This window comes from Tyto alba, unplaced genomic scaffold (assembly GCF_018691265.1).
Source record: "Tyto alba isolate M040663 unplaced genomic scaffold, T.alba_DEE_v4.0 Super-Scaffold_13, whole genome shotgun sequence".
Classification (NCBI taxonomy): domain Eukaryota; kingdom Metazoa; phylum Chordata; class Aves; order Strigiformes; family Tytonidae; genus Tyto; species Tyto alba.
This window is the reverse complement of record NW_024881275.1, coordinates 34,446,120-34,472,247: the sequence shown is the minus strand read 5'-3', so window position 1 is coordinate 34,472,247 and position 26,128 is coordinate 34,446,120. Positions and strand designations below refer to the sequence as shown.

The following is a 26,128-nucleotide window of genomic DNA, read 5'->3' as shown; positions in this document are numbered from 1 at the left end:
TGAGCTGTTTCAAAAATTTCCTTTTAGAGTATTTCCATAAAATATATATAAAATGTCATTTCTTTTCATTTCCATATAGGTTGAAATATATTCCCACTTTATACTGTACACATTTGCAGCATGATTTTGTAGAGTGATTAATGATCTAAAGTAACCCAGAAAATCTGTGCAGGACTGAGAACTTAGGCCCTAGTCCCACAAAGATCTTTTTTATAAACTTAACATTGAGAACATCTGCAGTTTCAGTGAAGTCTTTATTTTAAGCACTTGTAAAGTCATTGAATAGTCAAAGATTGTAAATTCTTTTGGGAAGGAACAGAATTTGCCTACTATTTATAACATAAAGAAAGAAATGTATCACCAGACTACAAGGAGTCTTTGGGTACAAATGATAAACAATAATAATTTAGGCCCTTTATCCTGTCCAAAGGTCATACAAAGAGATATGGGGCGTGTTACCTGGTGTAGTTTATACCATCAGATGCTATAACATTGTTAAAGTAATTTGTAACAGAAAACAGCCAGAGTTAAAATTTAAAATATGATACTTAGGTATGTTATTAGGTTTTATGAAGAATAATAGCATTGGATCACTCTCCTGTTTTATTTTATTTAAATATGGCTGTTCTTTGGATAAAGTTTAGTTTGAGATTTATTGTGGTGTGTTTAAATTGGAGAGCCTGATGTTGACATAAATTCATTGCGGTGCAAGCATTGAATGTTATTGTACATATGTTATAACATATGGCAGAATTTCATCCCTCATCTCATGCTCTGTCCTCAGAGTCACTAAAAGACTGTCCCATGAGAAGTCTCTTTGTTAAATTAGGTCAGCAACTGGAGGACGCCATGTGTCAACTCCATTGCTGAATAATATGGTAGGGTTAACACATGAAAATGATCTTTTCTTCAACCTTTTATGGGAAGAAAGGTGAAATGTGACAAGAGATCTTAGTCTGACCATAGAAGACTGAGATACTTCTCATCAGATATTTATATTTTAAAATTTATTTTCTACGACTATGTTAACTACATTGTTATTTTCAGACATTTAAATCATACCAGACAGTTGTCTGTGGGCAGAATTAACTTCATCTCTGTGAAGCTCCTATAGTGGTGTGTCAGTATGATGAGGCAGAAGGGACTGACCTTGCAGCTTATGTCATGGATGCTTATGGTATTGGTAGTAAAAGAATGCTTTTGCATAAATTTGTCTCCACAGACTCTGGATTGCTCTGCTGTATCCTATTTCACTTTACACATAGCCACACATACAGGAGAAGGGGAGAAATGCTAGCACAGCATGGAGTGGTGTATGTATGGTATATCCTCTGCAATATGTGATCTTGATCCAGCCTTCCAGATAGAGGGAAATTTTACCCCTGTAGCTTTACAAGTGGTTCCATTTCCACTGTCTTTCTGCCACCCTTAATTTTATAAAATTTTACCACAGCCACTCTCATTTTCATCTTTTTCAGGCTGGCAAGTATAAGCCTACTTAATTGTTCTTCAGTGCTGCAGGCTTTGATTAGCTTTGTTGCTGTCTTTGAACCTTTTCCAGTTCTTTTATTCACTATGTGAGATGGAAAGTTTAGCACCCATGGTATTCAAGAGGCAGACATGCAATGGATTTATACAGTAGCTCAATTATGTTCTTTGGTTTTTATTTTATTTTGTTATTTCTTTACTACTTTTTAAATAATTCCTAGCATTTTATTTACTTTTTTCCTGCTGAGGACTGAACTAAAATTTTCATGGAGGTATTGATTTTTCTCCTAGATCATATTTCCTGAATAGTAGCAGTGAGCTCAAATCAAACTTAGACTTTAGGGCTTTCTGGGTTTAAGTTACAAAATTTAATTTATTCTTTGACACACAGTTAAAACTTGAGTCTATGAATCAGCAATGAACAGAAGTTTCCAGGCTGTTCTGACTGACTTTCTTTTTTTTTCTCTTAATATCCCAGTGAAGAATTTCTGGCCGTATTGTCTGGAATACAGGAGTGACAGTTTTAGGTGCTTCTCTTCCAGAAAGATGACTTGTACAGAAATGGGTATGTAGAAAGATTTATAGAACAAATATAGTGCTTCTTAGAGAGGAAACTGGCATACTCTAACTTGTTTAGCAGAGGCATTATTGTTATTCATAAAACCATTTTGAAGGCAAACAGCTAGAAGTGAACTCCCACCATGCTAAAGGTCAGCTAAAGGTCAACATTGGCATAAAACCCAATTAGTGTAAGCAGTCTATGAATAAATTTTATGCTAGGAATTAGGTGGCTGCTAACTTTAATATTATTGGGTTACCAGTGGCAATAGCGAGGACAAAAAAAATTATTTGCTTTCACTATGTACTTTAGAAGTTGAAAAAAATTATTGTTCTGATGTTTCCTGTAGAAGCAGGAAACTAGACCTTACCTAGGATCCCTCTTCCCTTGTCTTCTGTGCATATAAGTGGAAAAAAATACATTTCTCATCATTTGAACAGCAAAAGGAAGAGAAAAGGAAAAAACAAAACAAAACAAAACAAAACAAAACAAAACAAAAAGGCCACTTTGCCCCAAACTTCCAAGAGACTTTGGACCTGATATTGGAACATACATGGCTGAACATAATATTTTCAGTAAATTTATACATCTAAAAAATACAGGTTATGAGTGAATCTTTGTTAATGTGTTTCTCTTTCCTGCTGTATTGTTTAAGTTTGAAAACAAATACTATGCATTCTGAAGATGCAATATTTGTCAAATGGGTTTTCTAATTAGTAATATTCTTTGAATGAGTGGAGTGGATATTAAAAATATGATTTCTATTTGCTCTTTCTGACATTTTCACTGCCTCTTGAGTTTGAATGTTCCTTCTTTTTATATTTTCAAACTGATTGTGGGCCTGACCACATCTGAAGTGAAAATACAACTCAAGAGAGACAAAGAGAATAAGAGGGGAAAGTAGAATTTGTGCATTTTTAGTGTTGTTTAAATTGATGAAATGTACCCGAGTGACTGAATTGCTGAGTACAGTATGTTTCCTGAACCAAACTCTTGCAGAATACTGCTTATCTTCATTCTTGTCATTCATTTCTCCCATCCCACCTCCTCCTCTTACCATGTTCTTTAGTGACAGTTGCATTCTTTTCAAGCACATTTTCTTACCCACATTATATGTTTTTCTAGCTCTTTTATTTAGGATTTTTCACACATCCTTCACATCTCCTTTACAGTCTCCAGTCAATAAGCACTAAGACCTAAATACTCCTCTGCACTTCATGGCTATTCCCTTATCACATGCATTTTCTGTTGCCTGAAGGCAGATCTGTAGAATTTTTGTTATTGAAATCTGGTTTTTTATTTTTTTTTTTCTTCTCAAGCAGATGGAGGATGTGTAAATGTGTCTAAAGACTGAGAATACCATTAACTTGGTTTTTACAGAGCCCTGGGAGACACAGTGTCTCTCTGGCTCCTTTTAAACCAGGCTGAAAAAAAATAGTAATAACTCCACAATACAAGCAAAGCAACTTTAGCACATTATTGTGTCTCTCTTATAGCTCTGACTGCGAGGAAAAAAAGATGCACTTCTGCTGCTGTGCATCAATCTTTTGCTCTTCGCAAGTGAACACAATCCCCAAGTCATACACAAGCTGGATTTACATTATTCCATTAAGTATTGATTGTAATGCTTGAAGCCTTTATTGTTGCAATTTATCAGAGCTTTTTGCACTGTGATGGGTAGAAAATAATACTGCCCAGCTACTGCTGGTTGTGCACTCCACAGCTGATAGGGCAAAAGTGGTCAAGAAGTGTTGTTGCTATTTTTTTTTTTTTGATGTCAGTAGATTCAGAAGGGAAAGCTTTGTTAACCCAATTTGCTCAATACCTGGTGTAAAATAAAAACCATCCAATCTCTAATTGGGCATAAAGATCTGAATCAGAATTATTTTACAAAAGGTGGATGGCCTTCTCATACTTCAGCTCTGCAAGACTAAATTCATTAAATGCAAAAGATTAGAAACTCCTTTTTTTGGCAGAGAGGGATGTTCAATCTTATTATTTTTATCAGAGCTCATCTAGGTTCTCTGTTTAACTTCAGACTGGAGTTATTGCTTCAATAATACATAAGATTAAATTTTTAAAAAAGAAATTGAATATAATCAGCAATATTTTAAACAAATGATCATACGACTGAATGAAAAAGTACATATGCATAAAGAAGCCAAGGCTGCTTTCTGAGACATTTCACACAAGTTTTCTGTTCTCTAAATATGCTTTTCATAAATGATGACTTGGAAGATTACAATTCTGGTAAACATCTAAGTCAACTCTTTGTCAAAATATTGCTTCTATACACATATATTTATACATCTAAAAACAAGTCTGAAGGGTGTGATGGAGAAATCTAAACCACCAGTGTAAGATTATCTGGGCCAGATCCTGGTTGAAGTAAATTAACATAACTACATAAAAACTACATCATATCTATTAAAATGTTGGATTAACTTTATGCAATAATTTTTAAAACATTAAGACTCTTGTCTACCCCAATGTCTTACAAGATTATTACACATCTGAACTATGACTTTAGAATTCATATTTTGTAATTCATACAGATAATAATTTAATCTCTAAACTGCAGGAGGGTAACTTGAGCATTGAGTCCACCATTCAGGAATGACAGAGATCCTTAGCTGTCTCATCTTCAGCTATTTGGACACTAAAGAACCTGAAAACTGTCAAAGCTGTGTAAAACCTCACTTGGTTTCATTGCTGGTGATCTTCAAGCTTGTCCTCATTTCAAGGGGATTTTCAGGTACAGGCCTGCAAGGCCTCATTCAAGGGCTTATTACAGAGCATGTCCTACTGTGCAAAAGATACATGTTTATCTGGTAAGTGTGCGATGGTTCATATCCTCGAATCAGCAGGTGAGGAATTTGAACTTGGGTGGTTTTTTTTTTTTTTTAATCATTCAGTAAAGTCCTTTAGAGGATGCAGAAGCACTGCTGCCATCCCCACCTTTTTTTTTTTCCAAAGATGGGAATCACTGGGAAGATTCACCCCCTATGGGTGGAAGGGGAGACAGCTACTGCCCTCCAGCAGAGAACAAATGGAGATGGTACCTAGTTCTGCTGTAAGAAGTAAGGGCTCTGGCACTGCCATACAGCTGGTTAGCTTAGGTGGATCCATGCCAGCTTAGTGGCTGTTGTGAATGCTGTTGGCAGGCATCAATAAATTGCTGTGTCCTTCAGGAAGAACCTGAAAATGTATTTCAAGATTCTGTTAGGTGACAGGAAACACTATGAGCTGGTATAATGCTCGCTGTTGAAGTGTCAAAGTTCTGTTGCGGAGTTAGCTCTTGAGCAATAGCGGAATCACCCAAGGATTCCCTAAGGATTCTCATAAACACTGCTTTATGAAAAATGGAAATGTTTCCAGAGTCTAATCCTGGGATGCACATGTTGGACAATCCTATATATGCAATACTTGTGGGCATGAACCTCGAAGTTTCTCTGTCAGTCAATATCCCTGAAAAATACTGTTGTTCTTTTCCATCTCTGTTTTGTATTTATTTAAAGTTTAATGCATATTTTTACGTGTACTAATGATAATTTAAATTATTTTGTTAAAACTGGATGGACAATTCAGCTAAACCACATAGTTTTCTTGTATCCAACTGGAGTAGAATCAAGCCTGAGCTCTGAGACAGAAATTTCTAATTTTGTGAAGATGCATGAGAATAGAAAAGAAATCCTACCTTGATTTCCTCATTGGAGGCCTGGCAACAGTCCACCTGAGTATGCTGAGAGTGCTCTTGGCTAGTACAGCTGACAATATCAGCCTGTGAAAAGCTTCTGCAGAGGGACTGATGAAATAAAATCCAAGCCCTTTGCTTCACAGCTCTGCATTGCCCAAAACATCTGGCTTCTTGGAAAAGTACGTTCTCTACCATGTCAGAGTGACAAGGCTGGTAGGCAGGCTGGCAGAAATGTTTCTGGGAAAGTGTGCTGGCGTCCCTTCAAGAGTTTCTGCTCTTGCATAGCCCAGTGTTTGTAATGTAGAACATGGCTAAAATTTAGAAGAGGGTTCTCCACATTGTACCGTCTGTGATATGTATAGAAAGAAAAATACAGTTAGAATCATCTTTGAACTTTTAAGACAATGTGAAGAGGAGTGAAAACATATTCTTCTTTACACCTTCTAGGAAGCATCGCATTAGGTTTATCCACTCAGACATTCTGTGTAAACATTAGTAATGTAATAAGTCTCTCAGTACTCCTTGTGCCAAAGCTGATCTCTTCAGGATCCCATGTCTTTGCATAAATCTCAAATTAGAAAGATGGAATTGAGTTCAGACTGCCAAGAGAAGAACATCAAGGGCAATTAAACTGCTCTGATTTTTTTTCCAGAAATGAACACTGCATGATTAGAAATTGTGTTGAAAGGTGGAACCTCAGTTCAGTAAAATGTTTTGTACATAATTCTAGTGAACAACTGTTCTGGAAAAGGGGGTAGAAAAGGAGCTGGCTGTATGTACTCTTCTTCCATGTTACTAGATTGTAGCTTGTTACCCAGGTGTATTTCACTGGTGAGAGTCATCGCTTACAGCTGGGAAGACTTTTTTTTTACACATCTATAATAAAATGGTTTTTAATTGTACCTCTACTTCAAAAACAGGCCAATAATCATGAAAAAAAAAAATCAGAAAGTCACTTAATACTCATGCTGAATATTTTTACATTTTGTTTAACTGCTTGTGTTCCAGCATATCTCTGTGGTAGAATGTGGGACAATGTCTAACTCAAAACTCATCTGGACGTGTATAATATTCAGTATGTGGCACATAATTTGCATTAGATTCAGTTGCAGACTTATGTTTGTGGGATGCCTTTGAGGTATTTGCTTATGGAAAGATGATGGGATAGTCTGCAAGAATAGGAAATGGAGCTTGAATAAAAGTGGAAGGCCTTCTATAGCAGAACAAAACTGGCATTCAGCCTAGGTTTATATTGAAATTATCTGAAATAATTTATGAGATGCTGTCCAGTAAACAGAGTTTATCATCTAAAGAGCCACAAAGAAAAAAAAATCATTTAAGAAAACCATTGTAAGGATAAAGTGGAAAAGAGGCTATAAATCTTGACTTGATGGAGCTGTTTTTCTAAAATTTGTCTTCCCAGGCTTAATGAATGATGATGGTTTGGGTTATTGCATGGACCTTTATCTGCAACATAAATTCTGAAATTGTATCTTTACCAAGCAGAGACAGAGCCAGGTCTTCACACTTTTTTTTTAAAGGAAGCCCATAATTTCTGCTACTCCGTATGAAATTGTCTCTTCATTAAGAAAAAACACCAGCTCTCTTCCTCTCAATAATTGTCTTTAATGTTTGACATGCCTTGTTGACCTGGTGGATGAACATGCTATTTCCTGTTACAATAATTCTTATCTTAAATGGCTATCCTGTGATATCCCAAATATTTCTCTTTACAAACACTATTGTACAGTAAATACAATGGGTGTTATTAGGTTTTCCAGTCACCCTTAAGGTTCTCTTTAGGTGTACCCTTCAGACAGCTCCACTGTCATAAACTGACTGCAGAACGACCAAATCCTGGTTTAGAGACCAAGGCAAAGGAAAGAAAAATGATCTCCAGGCAGCTAGTTCTCCCTGATGGTCCCATCATTTTGTTCAACCAGTTTTGATGCAATGTGAGAAAACAGAGAGTTATTCCAGGAGGCTGTGAGTAGTAATGTTCCAATACCTGAATACAAATATAGAGCACAAGAAACAGTCTAGAATGAGAAGAAAAAGGATATATCAGCACTGAAATAAGATAAGAAAGAGGAAAAAGCTAGAGTATGGGAAAACAAAATGTGTTTGTATGTGCAAGCAAATGGAGAAAACAAGAAAAATTTAAATAATCCAGGGTGAAGATCTGTTCATAACTCTGTAGATATGTTAACACTAATAAATACATTTTGCTTATATTATTCTGTTTTTCTTGGCAGCCCCTCTACCCCCAAACCAAGCATGATATAATGGCAATATGTAAAATACAATGATTCCTGAAGTAGAGTTTCTTTTAGGTATGATAAATATAGTGTCTGTTACACATACATGCTTTTGATATAATGATGATAATTTTATTCTGAGGGAAGAAAAAGATGCAGTAGTGCAAGTAACATCAAAGACAAGAGAATTCAATGTGCGCAGAACTTTCTGTAGTATTTTAGAGATTCAGTTTAGTAAATAGAGCTGGAACATCAAGAACTTGGATTGAGTTTGTGGAGATAAGCCTAAAGGTCTCTGGGAAGTCTACCCAAGTTTAGAAATTAATCCATTAAGTTTATGGTCATATGGTAAGGAGCACACCTATACATGGACACTTCACAAATTTAATTAAATGCTCTGGTAGAAATATCTTGATTGCTTCATAACAAGTTGATGAAGTAAGATGACACTGTTTATAGTAAATTGATATGGTAGTAAAAATTTGTTTTGTGTATCCAGACCTTTTCAAAGAATCTTTTCCAATAATCTGATCCGGTATACCAGAAGTTTTCAAAATGTCTTCACGCTGCTATTTCAGGTTGAGCTGTCACTGCTTTTCATCTTTCACACACAAAAGTCACAAAAATAGAAAAATGAAGCAAATTTGATGGGTTGTTAGAATGATGTTTGTGTTCACTCTATATTATGAATTAGATATGAATATATGTTGGAATACATCTTGAATATAAGTTGGAAATATTCCAGCTGTAGAAAAATTTCATTCCATGACAGGAAGCACCAGTGAAATTAGTCTGTATGTCAGGCTTCTGGGTTGTCATCATGATCTGAATCAAAGTCAGTAACAAAACTGGCCTCAATTGGTGTTGATATAACTCTGGTTTTAACGTCTGGAGACCCACCTTCTAAATGTTTTACATCTAAATCTAGAAAGATTGGAACATGTATGCATTTGGTTCTGTAATCTATGACCAGGAGAGCTTTGAAGCCTGAATTTTGAAGGAAAAGAGGATATGAAACCACATTTTTTTTTTTAAATGTTTTTAAAAGCCTACAATATCTCCTGAAAACACTGTGCTTTTTTTTCTTAAAAATCTAGATAATTTAAAGCACCATGGGGTGCATTCTTGAATAGTACATACGTAGAACAGTACTGTTTTTTCAGGTCTGTTAATAAAACTTGCTTCATATTAGTACCTTGTAGAGGACTGAAAGTAGGAGAGAGGGCAATTATGAAAAAGAAAGTACATAACACCATTAAGTACCTTTCCCCTTCTTCCCACAGCTTTTGTTTTAATTCCTTTCTTTCTGATATTTCCTTAATTTGCTACTTTATTTTCTGGCAGCTGTACTAAATGTTAGAGAGACAATACTTGTCCTAATTTCTGTGAGTCGTGTTCAGGTACTTCTTTCAGGCTACAAACATTTTGATGTGGATTTGTACAGTTAATTGCAGGGTTGAGTAACTAACCTACCACCACTACTGGAAGGCAGCTGGAAGTATGCGTTTCAAATTTGATCTCACTCTGATTTATAACCATACTTGGCTATATATATACACACTATTATTTTTGTTTTTTTGGTAATTATATGTATTTACATTTTAATAATATATGTGAGAAAAAAACTCCTCAGCTGTTTTTCATTCTAACATTTATTTATCTATAAATTTGCTTTATACTTCCTGGTATATTACTGTTGGGATTCTTTGCACATGAGGTAGAGAGGATAGGGCCAGGAAGACTGAAAGAGAACTTAAATGAGTGCAGTTCTCTTAGGTGTTTTAAATTAAATTCTCAAGTGAAGTTGGTGCATGCCTCAAATTCTCCCTCTTCTTCCTCTTCCAAAAAGAACACAAATGGTAAAAATCAACAACTACAATTACTATACTGCGATTTTTGAAAGACCAGAAATATTAAAGTGGTATGCAATAAACCAAAATATGAAAATCAGTTCCTATTCATTGCTCTTTGATATTAGCATTTTCAAAATACTTGTTTGGGTTTTTTAAAATTATTTTCAAACAATGTATTTTTGTACTCAGCATCATGTGATACTTGACAATATCAAAGTGACAGATAGATTAAATAGGAGGGGAAGAGCATGGGATGATCTGGGAAGTAAATGAGGAACATGTGAAAGTAGCATATATGGGACCAAGAATCTTTTCAGGTAGTTGTCAGCTGATATCACTAATATGAGATTTGCATGATACAGGAAGATCAGCAGAGTCTTAGCTTCTAAGCTGTTTGTAAACAGGTATATGTGTGCATGTCTGTGTTTAAAGCTATTAACAGAGCGGGGTTTTATGTAGTTTTTTTTTTGTATTTTTTTCCTGTTTTCCCTTTTCTTCTTGTTGCTGTTTAATATATTACAGCAAGAAAATTTCAAGACAGGGAAATGATCAACAGAGTTGATTGCTTAGAATCAGAAAAGGAAGCTAAAATGAGGTTTATAAGGCAGATTTAAAATAAAATAAATCAGTAAAGGAAACCAGCAAAGAGAAACTGGAGGTTAGTTCTGTGTCAGATTTACTCTACTATTAATAAACATTCTGGTTCCTTAAGACTTAACCAAATCTTGCCATCTGTTCTTCATCAGTCATGGAAGCCTTTAAAAGCAGAAAAATATAGGAATTTACACTTAACTTGATAGACAATGGAGAAATCCCTTAACATTTTTCATTTTCATGTAGAAAAATGGAATTGGAAAGTTGCTAATTCTGCAACAGACTAGGCTGGGGACTTGAACAGACAGTAAGAAAAAAAGGATGAGTATGAGGAAACTATGGCTAGTTGTGTTGATTACACAGATACTCTGCAGCTCTGTTGAGGGAAGGTTGAGAAAAAAGCCCAGATAAACCAAACCCTCTTACTTTTAGTTTGTTTTGTTTTGTTTGTTTGTTTATTTGTTTTTCCAAAAACGAAAAAAGAGAATTTTTATCTCATGTTTCATTTCAGATAATAGAGATCCAGTAGGAAGAAGGAAATAGTTAAAACTGTTAAGGAATGAATAAAGTGTCAGCAGAGGCAGGATCAAGGCAAGGATGAATTCTGGCAATGCTCCAGAGGAAGAAAGAAACAGTCATACACGGAGAGAGACATAAACATTGGGATATGAGGGAAAATAGCTCCAGTTCAGGAAAAAAAATAAGTGCTTAAACATGTTGGATTCTTTTTGTTCTGAGATCACAGAGTTGCTCCTTCAAACTGACTGATCTGCGGTAAGATAAAAGCCAACTCTTTCCTTACTTTTAAATAATGTAAGTTAAAAATCAAAAGATCTGTGCTCTGTTGTTTCTTCCTTACCCAACTCTTACCTCCACCTTCTCCCTTGAATTCTACAATTATAACTCTACTGTGAAATTTTGGTATTGAGAGAAACAGATATGAAATAAAATGTTAATGTCCTTTTGTTTGGATATTTAGTCCATTTAGTCCCTAATCCTGAATCAGAGGATTTTTTTTTTTTTTCATATGACAAAAGTAGGTAGTACAGTAGGAAATAGTATAATATTTTGTAAAATTTTCATGATTAGAAAGTAATTAGAATTAGAACTGTTGCTGAATCTTCACTTTGGTGTGCTGTGAACACACCAAGGAAATCATATGCAGAGTGAAATTGTGACATGGTGGTCTTGCTCCAAATGCTATGTTATCTTATTTCAGTAATGGAGAGATTCAATATGTTAGTTCCCGTGCTGATAATAGATGGAGTAGCAGAGGCTACCATGTTTCAGCAGCAGAATTATGTCTTGGTTTTCATCTGGAGACCAAAAGAGGAATGGTAGTGAACTTTAAAAGCTTTCTGAACATGGCAAGTTTTTCTAGTGGAAACTACCAGAATAAAAGCACTTAGCAGCCAAAGTTCTGAAAAATGTACTGGAAAATGGAAAAAACAAACCACTTCTGGTTTTAAAAAAAGTTGATTAGTCAAACCCCAAATCCTGCATTCTGTGCAGCTCAATTCTACACTATTGCCATCTGTTACAATAAAAAATTATATAGGTGCTTTGCTTAATAACTTATTATATTGTGGGGAAATATATTCAATTTACCTAAAACCACAAAGAAACAATTACATTTTACTTGTAGAAGTGAGAAACTTCTTTTTGGTAGGTTTCATTATCATGCAGTCAAGAGATTATCATGTTTGGGAAAGTCTTTCAAAATGCCTCCAGATTTTGCAACATTGTGAGGGTGGTAAGTAATTTGTTTCAATTTTTATATTTCTTCTGCCATCAGGCAAGGCTGGCTTGATGGATCACATGTCATATAGCATTACCTCTTATAGTCTTATAGGTTGAAATTGTTCTATATCACGTGGCTAGGAGAGTTTCAGTGAGCTCTTTGACTCATCTTTTAAAGAGACTGATGGAAATTTCTCTCCTTTCTCTTAACCAATTGCAAAATTTTGTTCTTCATCTTGTTGTGTCCCAGTTTACTTATGATTACATTAATAGTAACTATTTGCTGAACATTCTTTCTGAGATTCTTATTAAGGATTATGTTTCAGAAGCAGCATATTATTCCATCTTAATTCAAGATCAAGATATGCATTAGTGGCTCATAAGTATTGGCAAAGATCTCTGGGTCACTTGAAAAGGAAAAAAACAACTGTTTTTGTATAATCTGTAGCTGTAAATATACTTATAGTTTTTATCATTGTATAAGTGCTCAAAACAAGTTGAAACTACCTTGCTGCATCAACTCTGAAGACTGCTTCAGATCAGAAAGCCTGAAATGAGCGACATTGTTAATTCCCAGACTCTTTAATTTGACCCTGTCATGCCTCAGAAATCTTCATCTCTGGTCTTTCTCAAACAATATGATGTTCTCTTTACTTACATTAATGTCAAACACACCATTCTTCTTACATTAATATCCTACAAACAAATTGTGATATAAACTCTCACATTTCTGTGCATCATGGAACTGGAATTCCAAATATTATATGATACAAACAATATGGTAATTTATATGAAGAGACGACATTTTATGTTTAGGATTTGCAAAAAATGTACTGATCATCTGTACGGTTTTAATCTGCAATGACATTGTTATGGGACAGTAAATATGGATATAGTTTGATTCTGGGTTTTGAATACTTTAATTTTTTCATAAACCAAAAAATAATTACTGCAGGAGCAGCACATGATAATATTGCATCATGCTATGTATTTCTTCTGTGATAGCAGAAAGTGGGGCTGTTGATTCAGTCTACGAATAAAATGTCATGCAGTTCTAGGACAAGGAAGCTTATTGAGGAGAAAGCTTATCTACTCTAATGCAAGGTCGGACATGCTGTCATTACTTCTGCTGTTTTCTGACCTTGTGCTCAAAGCCTTGGAGCTACACAGTTCAAACCCAAGCTGCAGTTGAAGGCCTGTTCATACCCTCAACTGCTTAAGAACACATCTATCCATTACATGAAACTGCAATAGAGAAAAATAATATTTATTTCCATTTAATTATTTATCACTGATAAAGTTGTATATAAATACATTATTTCTGCATAGGGCTGTGATATAGCTTCCATTATCTCCAGAAAAGGTTTTATTAGTCTGTTTGATTATTCTTAGGCACAGAATTTCACTTTTGTAAAAGGAGACTATCTCTGATACTAGGTGAGGAATCTGTATAATTCTTTATTCTAGACACAAGATATTTTGAGAGTGGAATAGGAATAAAATATTAGCTATTTAGTGACTTCTTAATGACATTTTTCAGGCAATAACATTGTTTCAGCTGTTCAGAATATAGAATAAATGTATAAAACAAGAATGCTCCATAGGTAGAAGATAAATATATATATATGTATATATACACACACATACAAGTGTGTATAAATATGCAGAGTATTACATATATATATATATAAATAAATATATAAATAGAGCTAGTTAGAAGATAAATCCACAACTTTCTAATGTATCGGTAAGTCACAGAATGAGGGAGAGGGTTCAAAAAGGGACTAGTCTCAAAAGTAGTCTCAGGTCTATTAATAAAAGAAAGACTTCCTAATCCAGAGTATGTTGTACATATGACTTCAATAACATCTTAAATACACAAGTTTTTATCTGGAAATATCTGATCTGAAATTTTTGTAAGATTCACATAGAATTTTCCTAGTAACGAACTATAGGTTACCACACTGCAATTTGATTTTCCTTCTACTTTATGGAACTGATTTTCTTCCTATTCTTATATTAAGTAGCAACCTGATTTACAGCTGACCCTGTACCATGCTGTTGTTTTGGCATGTGGTATTCTCAGCTTGAGTGAATCAGTATATATTTACATTGGCATTATTACCATTATTCTTCTTGACTCTTACTGAGGCCATTGATCTAGGTAAATTGATGTTTAGTAACCAATGAAGGCTGGCACAATAGTTTTGCAGAAGTGTACAGTAAACTGGAAAGGTGCAGTTTCCCATAAGGCTTAGATTACTGGTAGTAAAATGCTGACCACATCCCCTTTTCTGGTCCTGTAGAGAAGTCTGTGGTTTTGCCTTTCCAGAAATGGTCAACTTTAGACTGAAGCAGGAGCAGCTGAGTCTATCTGAACAAAGTGTGAGTTAAAAGGGAAGGATTTAACTAGCAAGCATGTTTCATGCTCCGGAGTCCTCCCTCCTGGCAGACATCTATCATTCTCTTGGCTAGGTTATTTCTGTGACTTGAGTTTTCCCTTGATTTTTCTCAACCACTATGAATTATATCCCCACATTAACAGTCTTATGCTGTAGGGCTTTGGATGAAACATCTTTTTTTTTGAGAAACATGTTTTTGATAATTGCTTCAAACTGAGCAACTATTTTTTGGGTTTAACAATCTGTAAACTGCATTTTCTCTGGCTTTTTTGTGTGTTTTGGAAAAGGCAAGGAAGGCACTCTCCTGCTGTCTGACCACATAAGAACAAACCTGAAGTGTAACTAAGTATTGAAACACAGTCCAGAGGTCCCTCTGCAGAGGTAACAGATTCTAAAGGAAGAGTCACTTCTCATGTGATCCAGGGAAAAATACGTTGCACACTTTTAAAGAACAGCAAGACTTCTCACTTTTCACAATTACTAGGCTCATCTTGACACTTTCAGCCTCTTTGAGAGTTTTCTATGCCACTGTCCAGCCCTACATGCAGCCTGGAACAAGATGTACCTTGCACAGAATATCAACATCTTCTCCATCATTTCTCCCCATCTTCTGCAAATACTTTTATGTCAACTCCTGACTGTCAGAAGCACCTGGAATTACCACTGGAAATAACACTTCTAGGTGATAGTTATTACTTGATTGACTGATATAACTGCATATAGAAGTAATTGGGTGAAGTAGGAAACAGTTTTCCTTTTATCTTCTCAATAAATTAAAAGGTCAGCTTTGAAAGTTCAGACTTGTAATCAGTGAGGACATTCTTGTCTGGTGTTTATCACAGTAAAAATATTATAATGTGATAAAAGACTGTTTTCTCGATGGGCAAGATCCTGGTTCGTGCTAAAAAGCTGTAGATTGCTAAGAAGATGGTATTTTGTGTATGCCTGCAATAGCTACATTTTCAAAAATAGCTACAATCTGCAATTACAACATCAAAATTATATAAATTGGAGAAAGATTTTTATTTGTGCTGCAGAGCTTCCTAGATATAATTTTCAGAAGTACGAGCTAAAAGCTTCTGGGATTTCTTTGTGACTGAAGTCATTTAGGTTCTTGGAAATTTCACTTGCTATCTATTTTTTCGATGTGGCAATAAAGGACAATGTGATACATACAGGGACAAGGTGGAGCTGGGAGGATGAAGTATGGACCAATTAGAAGTTCATTAAATGAGCTGTTAGGTATCTCAGACAAACCAAGTAACCCCTTCTCATTGTAAAATGAAAATGTAAATAAATATCACAGCTTTGTAAATAGTAATAAAAATACATTATGTAAATATTTCCTCTGTCATAACTCTCTGCCCTTTAATTAATTGTGCAGAGAGGTTTTTTCTAAGCTTCATTCACATGTGAAATGCCACAGGGTTCCTCAGATAAAATACTGGTTGTGCAGGTCATATATGAACTAGTCAGGCCTGTATCTGTACACAAGAACCTTACATATTGAAAACATCAGATCATCAGTACATCTTTAGGTACTTGCCAAACTACTACTGACAGATACGTTTAACTAATGATGGATCCTCAGATGGAGAAAGCTCCAGAATTTATCAGGATGTTATTCCTTATGTCCTTCTGAGGATCTCACATGCTTTATATATGTTAGTTAATCAACTTATATCCCCTGCGAGAAGTAATGACAGTTAAAATTATCAAGACAGGAGCAAAGCATACAGCCGAACTGCAACACATGAACAACTCTTGAGGTTTCGTTCCAACCTTGAAAGCATACAAAGAGATGTACCCTAAGGGGTCTCAGCAAGGACACAAGTCCCAGTGAGTACTCAGTGTGTCTAGTAGGCACCTTTTTCTTCAGAAGTTTAGAGCCTGCATTGACTAAAACAGTGGTTGTATTTATGAAATTGATCTTTGCTTATGCCCTGAGCAGTAACAGTCTTGTCTGCACAATGGGGAAGGGATTTTTTTTAGCTCAGAGATGAAATTAATTCACAGACGTTAATGAGGTGCTCAGATTCTGACAGTGCTGATGAGAATGGAGGCAGGTTGCAAAGCAGAGAGGGTTGTCAGTGGAGCACACCTGCAGGGGCCTCGCACCATACATCGTCAATAATTAGCAACAATGTCTGAAAGGGCTTTTTCAGTGCTGCCATGAGTGTTCCTTCATCCTTAAATCTGAGGGCTCATGGATTACCTGGAGCTGTCCTCCTTGAGCACAACCCCTGAAGATGGTGGCTGAGGAAGCTGGCCTGCACTGTCCTTGCAGTTCAGTGACTTTTCCTGGGGAGGAAGGAGTTGGCTTTGCTACAAATATTAGGAGTTAAAGAGGTCTGGGTTTTTAATTCCCTTGTTAGGAGGGATTTTAACTTGAGGAGAATGCACTTAAAAATATAAACCAAAACCAACGTGTGCTCACCATTGTTTTTTTTCTGTCAAAAAAATTGGCAATAATTCCAATGTGGTATTTAAAGACTTACTATATTTCTACAAAACAAAACAAAACAAAAAACCCCACAACTCTACTACACTCAAATTGTGAAGCTTGTGGCTTTCTATAATATTAAAAGTACAAAGTAGTTTGGGTGTGATTGAGATTAAATTCCCTCTCTCTTTCAAATGACCAGTTCTCTCTTAGCATGGGAAGGAGGGACTGGACCAGAATTTGTAAACAAGGGAAAATACTGAACAAAGATCTCAGTGGTTTTGTTGTGTACCATTCTAGCTTTACTGCTTTACTTGTTGCATCAGTCCATACTCTGCCTTGTGTCCCAAAATGAACAGATGTAGCATGAACTCCATATTTTTAATTGGCACATGGTGTCACTCCTGTGAAGATGCTGCCTCTGGTTATGATAATTCTAATCTGACTGTTGATTTAAAAGATTGTGTGAATAACAAGTCACTTTTGTGGTATAAGAACAATATACACATATACATCATATGAAAAAAAAAATTTAATTAAATGAGTATAATAATATTTATAAACTCTAAATGTTTATAAATTAATTGGGTAAAGAGTTGAAATGGGATGGAAGATCCTGAAAATGTAAAACATCCATCTACTAACTATTATCAGCAATTCAGAGAATTTATTCAGCTTTCAAATTCCCTTGTTCCTTGTATTTATACCAAAAGTGTCCATAAGAAGGGTCAGCTTGGACTACTCTTGAGGTAAAGACTAGTAACAAGAATTAGAAACTGCACAGTAAGCTGTACATTTGATTGTTGTTTTTGAAATCCCATTCACACATGAGTATATTTATGATCTTTCAGATGCAGACATATGTTTAATGATCAACATGAGTGTATAGTTCTAATGTTTATCATAAATTCCTTCCAAGTTTGTGTTAGAAAACATTAAAGCAAGAAAAACATCTAAAGAAAGTCTGTTTGGCCTCTGCATCAGACAATGAAGCTCAGCATTTCAGTAAGTTAAATTTTCCAGCTTTGGAAAGGTGATGTCTAGACTGAGAAAATGCATGTTAGAAAGGAGATGCCATTGTGTCCCATTTTCTGATCTAAAGATTATATAGAAACTGTTCACACAGAAGGCTTGCTAACCCTGAAGAAAGTGTCACCTGGGGCCTGTTTAGAACTGAAAAACATCCCTCCCTGTAATGTCTGTGCTGAACTTGGGATTTCCTGCAGTCAGAATGTGACCAATAGTTTTTCTACATAGGTAGTGACTAGGACTACAGGACTAGGTATTTAGAAAATGTAAAGCTATTCTTATCAGATCAGAGCTACATGAAGGAGAATTTAATATTTGTAATGTTTATATAGAGATTTATCTCAGAGCCACTTCTCTCATATATATTATTTCCCAGTCTAATCTAATATTTGCTTGGAATCTTCCTTGTGTTCAATACTTTTTAGAACCATAATAAATAATCCAATTCAATTTAGAGAATAATAATGTTTTCCTCCAAATTTTAATAATCCTGTGATACAATCTGTCCCAGTTATAGTAACATGTAGTAATTTCCTTTCCTTTTCAATTTCTTTTCCCAGTTCTTTTTTCTTTTCAATTATTCTTTTTTTTTTTTTTTTTTTTTTTCATAAGAGGTTCTTTTGTTCAAAGGGTTTGGAATGGGTTGGCAGGGCTTTTTTGAATTCATGGTTTCATCATATCTTTTTCAATTTCTTCCTTTAATGTACTAGATATTACTCCTGAAAAATTATGCATAATCACTAATGGATATTAAGTGCTGCTCAGCACAAACTTTTCATTCATACATTTAAAAATATATGTAATAGATGTCCTGGTTGTTTCTTTTGTTTGATTATCCTGTGCACTGCATACAAAAGAGGGCTGTGTGGATTCTTCCACCCTTTCAGGTACTTAGGGTAAGAGTTGAACACTTTTTATTAACATATGGACCATAGCAGGCCCCTGATAAAACGGACCCATTTAATCCTTTCACTTTTATTTGCAAGACTGATGCTAATATGAGATATTTGTCTGTATAATCCTGAGTTGTTCTTAATGCTGTACATGATACTTTCTGTCCTAAGTACTTTTGAAACCCCTGGAACTCAAGTTTAAAGAAGTTGGCCCAGCCACCCTCTGGTTGTTTTTAAGGTTGCATTTACTTTTCATACAAGATAGACCCCCTTATTTTTCAAAATAAATTACCAGATTTGTAATGAGTGAATATTGATTTCTAGAAATAGCTTGGTATTTTTACAAGCTGTTGTTTAATGACTTCAAGGTTGAGAGAAATGAAGGAAAATAAGTTGTGGTAGTTAACATGAATATTCGTAAAGTGTGCTGTACTAGCCATGTTTTTGTCTGGGACAATGGTTAACCTCCCAAGCCACTCAGACATGGACTGAGCGAAAACCGTCTTCTTGGACCTGAACATTGAGAAGAGAGATTTGTCCTTGGAACAGTGTCAGCATAGTTGGTAGTGGCTAGAGCTTTCTCAGGATTAGATCTTATTATGTTCCATCATCAGAGAAGGTATTAAATTACTTAACCCTATGGGGAATGCTCCTTAGATATTTTTCCAAGCAAGGCAGGCTGTATTCTAGCGGTGATAGCCCATGCAAGCAGCTCTTTTATAGACATCTGTTAGGGTGATTTTAGCTATAAACAAACCTCCCTCTCTATGTGTGTGACTTTCCAAAATTCTGTTGTAACACTACATAGAATGCATGATTGCTTCTCAGTTGGATCTGGACCTTGGCTGACTTTCTGCTGTTGCATATCAAGAATGCCAAGCCACATGCTCCCAAGTTAACAGGTCTTCCAGAGGTGTTCTCCATTTGTACCTCATCCACCCTGTCTTTCTTTCTCTGCTGTGGGCATAAGAATCAAACTAGCTTTGTCACCACATCAACAATTTAGGGATTTGTTTTAGGGGTGTGTGGTGCTTGGAAATTTTAACCCAGTTTCTCCAAATTAAATCTTCTTCCTCTGTTGAATGAATTGTCACTTCTGTAACACATATTCCTTTCTTAGCACAGTGTGAGCGTCAGGTAAGAATTGACACAGTTTTAATTAGAGTACCTTAAGGGAACTTTTTTTCTAGAGTAATTATTTTAAGAGTACTACTGATTCTTGTAATTTTAAAGAGAAAACCACCCAAATTACATCATAAATTGTAAAACAATATCATAATTACAGGTGTGTGTGGACCTGTACATTATGTGTACAGATGATATCCAATCTCTTCTGAGATCTTTTATGACCAGTTAACATGTTTAGAGGCCAAATGATTTTATAGAATAAAACTGGCTTTGCTATGGGATAGATGTTACAAAGAGAAAGCTCAACAAAACTGTTTCCCAGGTTAGTCACTCACAGCTTAACTCCCTGGCACAACCTTGTTTTACAAAGTCAAACAATATTTTTCCTTTCTAAAACAAAGTAAATATGAAGTAATATTTAATTTTTCTGTTGAGAGGTAATTAGGAGATCAGCGAACCGTTCTGTGGAGAAGTTCTTACTCTATTTTGCTGGAATTTTATGTCCTTCTGCTAGTAGACTCTGTATTGAACTGTAAAATGGCTATTATGTTAAGGATATTATTGTTAATGAATCATCAGGTTATTATTGCATCATTATTAAACATGGTTTACCATAACAAGTAGCAAGATGAGAAAGACACATCTGTTATAATGTCATAGGAGTGTATCCATTTAGGCCATATACCTAGGCATTAAGCCAGAGAGTGGTTGATTGTTATCCTCAAATATTAAGTATGTTTATGTCACTCATCATAGAACAAAGAGAACATTCAGAATGTGGTCATGACACCTGGATAGTTAGTGCAATAATGAGACTAGAGTTCTGATTCATTTTGTACAATATGGAAATATATATATATGTAGGGAATGGTTATCTCAAAACTGCCCAAAGTTTCAAATTTACTCCCAAATCTCTCCTCTTCCTTTATAATAATGGCTAACATTAACATATTCTTTGCTTATTCTTCATGGTCCATTAGTGATGCATTCACGTATGCATCAAACTGAACTGACAAAAAAGAAGATAATAGACTAAATTTTCAAAGCGTCTAAAAGCCTCAGGCTTGTGGACTTTGAATGTAACTTCATACTCAGAGTGCTTGTTGCTGCTTTTGATGATGACTCTAAGTGCATGATTGCAGCACTCAAACAACAACAAAGCAGAAATCCCTGAGCTAGCAAAACTCTAAATGAAGGAGTGAGGGATCCATGTAGATGAGGAATGCACACTTGCTTAGGTTTGGAACAATGTAAGTGTATTTATACTGCCTTATGCCTAAGAGAAAATAAACCCCCCAAGCCCCCAGAAGAACCACAAAATCCACCCAAAAAGAAACCATGCCAGAAGTCTCTAGCTTGTACATACTTAACCCCTATTTAATTGTCTATGAGTTAGTCATTAAACATATGTTAAGCATTTCCAGAATTGAGTTTGTGCTTTCAGGATAGCATTTACAGAACTAATCTAAAAAATATAAATGCATTTTTAACACAGGTATGAAGAATTTTTCTAAAGATTAATTAATTGATCAGCCTTGTATTTGATAGCTCTAGTTACAAGATATGAAAGCATGGACCACAAAACAGCTGTCAAGAATTTAACATCCTTTTCCCTGAAACATTCAAAAGATGATCTATATTCCTGTGGGGCAAAATTAAAAGGCCCACTCCTTTAAAGACTCCTCAGTCTTTCTGCTCTGCAATAATGAGCTACAGTCTATGGGGGTTATTTGGGTCCACCCATGTGAATATTGTCTTTAGAGGAACTTTACTATCACAACACAGAAACATCAATGTTGTTGCTTTCCTTTTCCTTCCTTCCACCTTCATTTCCAAAAAACAACTCTAAATTCTGATGGAATTATACCCTACTGTAGATGGACATTGTTAATATTCTATGCTAGATGTGCATACACAGCAAAATTTAGTCTCTTTATATATACCTTCACTGGTGTATTTTGAGAAGATTGGAAGTGAACATAGAGTGGCCACTACAACACGATGTGATGAGAGAAGAAATGTAGCTAGATGTGAGGACAAGATGCCAGTGATTATCTGCTTAAAGTTAGCTGCTCTAGTTCTCAGAACAGTAAAATTTATGGTCCAAAGACCTTCTTAATGTACTGTTGTCCTGAAAAGTTGTATTTTTTTTTTTTTTTCTGTAGCTCTTGCAGACCACCCCAGGTGGTAGAAATCTCAGTGAGGAATATGGAGACCTGCACATGGCATAGATCTGTCATGTCACCCTACAATGTGCATGATGATATGAAGGCTGAACAGGAAATCATGTCTGCAGATCCATATGGCCACAATCTGCCAACTGTAAGGGTTGATGAAGCTAACTAGAGGTTGTTAAAAAGGTGAATGCCTCAAGAGCCTGTTGTTGTCCAGTCCTTCTGTGCAGTTTGAAGTGTAAAAAACGTGCACATGTACACCCATGTCATTAAAACTAACATCCTTTATGGAAGGAGTGGGAATAGGCTATGCTTAAAGTTTTCTTCTTACATAGAAATCTCTCTTGGTATACATTTGATGTATTCATGAATATAATATGAATTAAAATCAGTCATTTTACACAGAACTTAACAGTAATTCATAATGATTGATGGGATATTAAGAGTGGTAACCTTTTCCTAAGGTGTCCACTTCATCAGCAACAGTCCCTGTACTGTATTTATGTAGATGAATAAAATTCAGTTGGATATTTCATGCTGAATTTTTATACAAAATATTAGATTTAACTGGGTGCTACAGTATAAAAAACACAACACTACTTTAATTCAGGATTTTGCAGTACTCAATTTCAACATTGGAAAGATGCAATATATTCCAGATATCCAGACTGAAATGCTAACTAACCATGATAAAAAATATACCATCGATGAACGCAAAAATTTTTAAATAACTGACTATATATTTTTTGTTGTCAGAAAAGAATACTGAATGTTGTTCTTGTGACTCAGTTTTGGACTTTGATAAAAATATTCAGATAGAACTGTAGTTACAAACATGAAGAAAAACCCCTAACTCTTAACCTGCTACAAATAGTTATTTGGAATAAGAGTATCTTTTTCAAAGAACTGACAAAAGTAAGCTATTTGACTAGAAATTATGAAGAAAGAAAGAAGGGACCTTCCACTCTGATAGCTGGTTATTTACCATGCAGAGTGTTTGACTTCTCTCTTTTGCCCCTCTTCGTTCTGAGCTGTGTTTAGAAACCACTATTCTCAGTGGAATTCTGCCAAACACTCTTCATATAAGCCTATACTGAGTGATAAAAAGTTTTGGATACATTCACCACACATCAAATTCGACTGGTTCTTTCCACTCCTTTTAAAAATGCTTCTGGTTTCTGACTCCATTACAGAAGTCTTTTATACTATGTACAGATAGTCAAGTTTTGCTGGGAGTTTTCCTTTGGGCTAACACATAATACAGAGAGCATGCTAATGATGAGCTGTGGAATTATATAGCTATCTTAAACAGTGGGGCATGGGACCCATGACTTCCAGTTTTAAGTTCATAAACATATTAACTAGGGAAAGAGGCTGGAGAAATAAAAGATGTGTGTTATTATCTAGGTACAAACATAATTTACATTAGGTGAGATACCACTTAACTGGAGATGATTTTGGAGATTTACACCAGAAGTATAGGAATTAAAACAAACTTCTTTGGTCTGCAAACAGAGGTGAAAACTGGACACAGCTGGCATATGTATAAACATTGCTTTCACTTCATGAGTTGAACTGACCTCAATAACTTGAGAATTCTTGGTTTTCTGATATTTTATTTTAGAGTCTTCCTGAAAGCAGGAAAGCAGTATAAGCTTTTTCATCTTGTAAGGAGTTAAATGAGAAAATGGAAGCAGAGTCCTTCTGCTCTGGTATATTTGCAGTCCACTGATGCCAATGAGTCAAGTGGGGAAAACCATGTTACAAAGCCAAGTTGAGTGTGTATGAGCTGTGCTGTCAGTTCAATGTGCTGCCCGTAGAATATAGCTGGGTCTGAGTTAGCAGGTTGACAAAAAGATATTTTTTTTCTTTCCAGTGGTATTTTGAGCTGTCTTTTTGGCTGAGACCTGTTTGTTTTATTGGGTCACAAGAAAGATGACGAACTCACGACAGAAGTTACTGCAATACCTGAAGGAGGGGAAAATCTCGGATCTTGCAGCCATTACCAGCCCCAAGAACTACCCCAAACACTTTATTGGATTCTGCCTTGTTAGTATGACAGCTGAGCAGATAGAAACTTGATAATACTGTATAGGTGCATAAGTTTATATATAATTTGTTGTTCCTTAAATAATTATTACAAAAACAGAGTTTCACAGTAGGATATGATTGCTATCAACATCAGAATGCATTTTTTGTTGTTCTTTATGGAAAACAAATTATTTAAGATTCAGTTTTCTAGGGAAGAAGGTCTAATGTGAGTAATTACTGTCTGGAAAGATAAAATACTAAGAAATAACTGAAACAGCTATGTTCCATGATACACTCATGTGTTTGGAGATTTCTTAAGGATTTATAGCTTGCAGTCCTTTATTGCCATTTCCCAGTTTCACTGAGCAACTGCTGTTTACTCTCTTCACCAGTCAAGATTCATCTTTGCAAACCCAACTGGAAATCCCTATTAATTAGGAAACAAAGTAAGCAAATGCTTAAATAATCAGCTGTTAACAATCAGTACCAGATTACATTAACATGCTTTGAAAACCAAATTGGGGGAGGGGAAGGGAAAATCCTTAACAATTCATGAAGTAGGTAGTAAATCTAGCTGACAGAAGATAAACTTCTCCAGCACTGAGGCAATGAAACTGGTGTTGATCTATATAGCTGCAGATGTGGCTCCAGGGTGCAATCTGTCCAGATGCTCAATATCAGTGCTGCCACATGGGCACTGTAACAGGGAAGATAAATAATAAACCTCTTAGTCAAAGAGATAAATACAATCGGCAACTGTTAATTTTCACACCAAAAGCCTGCTGGTTCCCATTGTCAGGGAAAGAGAGAACTTCTGTAAGGTATCTGATGAACACAGAGGAAGAATGAAGACTTCCCTCATTAACTCTCTTAAGTTAGGTGAGAAAGGATCTTGGGATTTCATCTTCTATCTTGCAACTGGTTATGCCAAAGAATACCCTAAAATTTAAGGCTCTGCAGGGAATTTAGATAGAAGTCCAATGTTTAAGTCCACTGAACCCAAACAATGAAAGCAGTTCATCCCGACAGTGAGGTTTCTTCTTTACAAGCCTGGCCCAGCCTTATATGTTCGTTCACCAAACACAGGATGTCAAAGGAGATGAGCCATTTGTCTTTCCTGCATGGTTAACCTACAGGAAGTCAGTGCAATAATTTCACTTACAAACCTGAAGCATGTGGGAGAAGAATCAGGTGCAAGTAGTTAATTTGGTAGTTGTGCGCTTACTAAAGAACAGATGAGTAATTATGTAAGGCATCACAGGGTAACCATGGGGTGTCTTAAAAATATATATGACTAAAAGGTTTTCAAGATATTACGTGTATTTCTGGAGACTATAGCTCCACGTAGCTTCTCTGTAGAAGCATAAAAATCTTAAAGACAGTCATTTAATCCTGGATTCATTAATTTTCTACCCCCAGAATCAAATTACTAAAATATTTTGCCATTTTTCCCTTTATAGCTCTTAATATATTAAAAAAATGCTTTCATATTTTGAAATATATTATTGTGTTTGAAAAATCTTTGCTTCCTGTGATCCATAGCACATCACTGACAATCTTGCTTTGTGGTTAATATTAAATCACATTTGATGGATTACTGAGGTTCAGCTAAATAATTTTACAATGTTTCCCCCTTAATTATTTTCTTGGAGCAAGAGATTGAAAAGCTACTGGTGTAAACTTACCAAGAAGTCTGAGTGTGGGCTTTAAAAATTGAATAATAAAATGAAATCCTCTGGCAGGCAGGTGGAAGGATACTGCCTGCAGGACTGTGTTTTCTGATGCCATCCAGTGAGATAATGAATCCATGTCTATGGAAATTGATTCATTAATATTTCA

The 26,128-nt window shown here is 35.5% G+C and overlaps 1 long non-coding RNA gene across 2 annotated transcripts in view; it reads left to right on the top strand.

Annotated features, from left to right (window-relative positions):
- Nucleotides 1-11,110: 11,110 nt before the first annotated feature.
- LOC116958906 overlaps nt 11,111-26,128 on the top strand; it is a 61,028-nt gene continuing 46,010 nt past the window's right edge. For both annotated transcript variants that reach the window (XR_004405541.1, XR_004405540.1), the window contains exon 1: nt 11,111-11,223. This is a non-coding gene — a long non-coding RNA (uncharacterized LOC116958906). The remainder of the gene's footprint in view (nt 11,224-26,128) is intronic.